Source organism: Pteropus alecto, unplaced genomic scaffold (genome assembly GCF_000325575.1).
Source record: "Pteropus alecto unplaced genomic scaffold, ASM32557v1 scaffold413, whole genome shotgun sequence".
NCBI classification, from domain to species: domain Eukaryota; kingdom Metazoa; phylum Chordata; class Mammalia; order Chiroptera; family Pteropodidae; genus Pteropus; species Pteropus alecto.
Genome location: NW_006434120.1, coordinates 880,465 through 882,679, shown reverse-complemented (window position 1 = coordinate 882,679; position 2,215 = coordinate 880,465).

The window sequence follows — 2,215 nt, the reverse complement described above, 5'->3', positions numbered from 1 at the left end:
ACCAACTGGCCAACTTGGTCTCAATCTTGTAGACTTCAACTTGGAAGGAGCCTGTCTGGCTGGCTTAGTAATGACCATAGTCCTTATTGGCCAGAACCATCCTTTTAGGCCACCTCAGAGTCCTGTGTGTGGATGGGCTGCCTCAATCAGATCCTCTGATCCTTCTTGTCCAGTCACAATCGACCCTGCCCCAACCAGTGCAGGGTAGCTTCCCTGAGCAGGGGCTGTGGGCAGGTCAGTGTCATCTAGCAGGAAAAGTGGGTGTGGAAAGCACCATGTCTACCTGAAAGACAGATCTGGCAGACATATTTTAAAGAGAAATTGAGTTGTGGTACTCCTTTTTTTTTTATCACTCATTGCTTTTCTTAAATTCTTTGGGGTTCCCATCCATCACCTGTAGTAGAGTTTCCAATAAGCAACACTTGGAGGCTTCATGGCCTCCTCCAGAACTACCATCTCAGTAGCGTGAAGAACAGAGCTAAGCACTTGCTTTATTTATTTTTTTTAGCAAAGTTCCCAAAATGTGTCTTGTTCATCTTCAATAGCTAGTATGCTAGCTGAAAGAGTTAAAATTTAATAAATGTTTGATGCAAATATAACAGAATGATAAGATTTTCTTAAACTGTCACATGAAAACCTCTACCTACTTTCTTATTCTCAAAGATCTCCTTCATTTCATGCTATTTTTTCTTGATTTCCGCACTTGGGGGACACTGCCAGCTCAGCTCCCAGTCTCAGATCCAGCCTAGCTGGAGAAAGGATCAAAGCCCCAGATCTCTCTCTGTCCCCACTGTCTTTGCAAACACCTGCTCAGCACTCAAGTCTGTAAGATCATCCTACAATCTACAAACACAGAGTGGGCTAAATCCAGATCTGGGGAGGAAGGTTTCTCCCAATGGAAACAAGTTACTGGAGCATAGTCCTATAAGAAGATAATAGCAAGAGACTTTCCATCTCCTCCTAAAGCATTGTATCACTGTCTTTTCAAGAACAATAAGGATAAATTTGCTTATACTATGTGCATAGGTAAAACAGTCCAAAACAGATGACGTAATTTTTCCAGAATTATCTTTCTTTTAAATACAGTGTTGATAATCTTCTCTTTTAAAAAAGCCACCGCTTTGTCTCCAAAGTTCAAGTACCCCAGGGGATTGGGGGGCTCCCCAAGGCCAGAGCTGCGCTTGGTCCCTTTCACAGTCTGGGACTTAGACAAAGGGGTGGGCTTAGAGGGTTTGTTCAACAGATAGATGGTAGATGAATGGGTGGATGGATAAATGGATGGGTGAATAGATGGATGGCTAGGTAGATAATAAATAAATAAATAGATGAATGAATGAATGAATGAACGAATGAATAAATAAATAAATAAAGCAAGCAAGTTTCCCATAGCCCTGCATTGGTTAAATGGCAAACTATATCTTTGTACCTTTCCATGTGTTGTTCCCATGTTTGGACACCATCCACTTCTCTAATTGGGAATTCCTTACCATCCCCCAAAGATACAACTTAGCAGTTGGCAGCACCCTGCAGAGCTGGCCTTGGCCTCTCCTGTCCTTGCTCCCAGATGGCAGTGTGGCACAGCGTCAGTGCAGCACACCACACTTAGATCACTAACACAGGAAACTTGGCCCCACAACAAGCTGTGGTACTGTGTATTAATTATTTACCACCTCTGTGCCTTAGTTTCCTCATTTGTAAAATTTGTCGCTACCCTGTAGGCTTGTTCTAATGTGTTCTGTAATATGAATAGAGTTCTTAGAACAGTGCCTGGCACATAATAAGTGTGAAATGTTAGTTCTACTGTAGCCTTCAACATTGTCTCAGCAAGCCTCAGTGAGTTTCTTGTTGAACAACTACATGCTCTTGGGTTTTCTCTAAGTCAGTGGTAGAACTCAGCATTAAGAAAATCAGGGCAACAGCTTTTTACATCATGGTTTACAATCTTTCCTACCTGTAGGGGTTTAAAACAAGGAATCCCTACACCCGCGTTCAAGACTGCATAAGCCATAATGTGTTTGTAGGTGACATTCTATTTTCATTCTTTCTTTGAGGTAGGCATATTAGTCAAACTATGGAATGAAGATGAATATGAGCTCCTTCATAATGATGACTCACATTTTAATAGGCTTGCTCATTTAAAAAAAAAAAAAATCGTCTTGTCTCTTTCCTCCCCCTAGAGCACGAGCAGAGATATAAAGTTGAGTCAAATTTATAA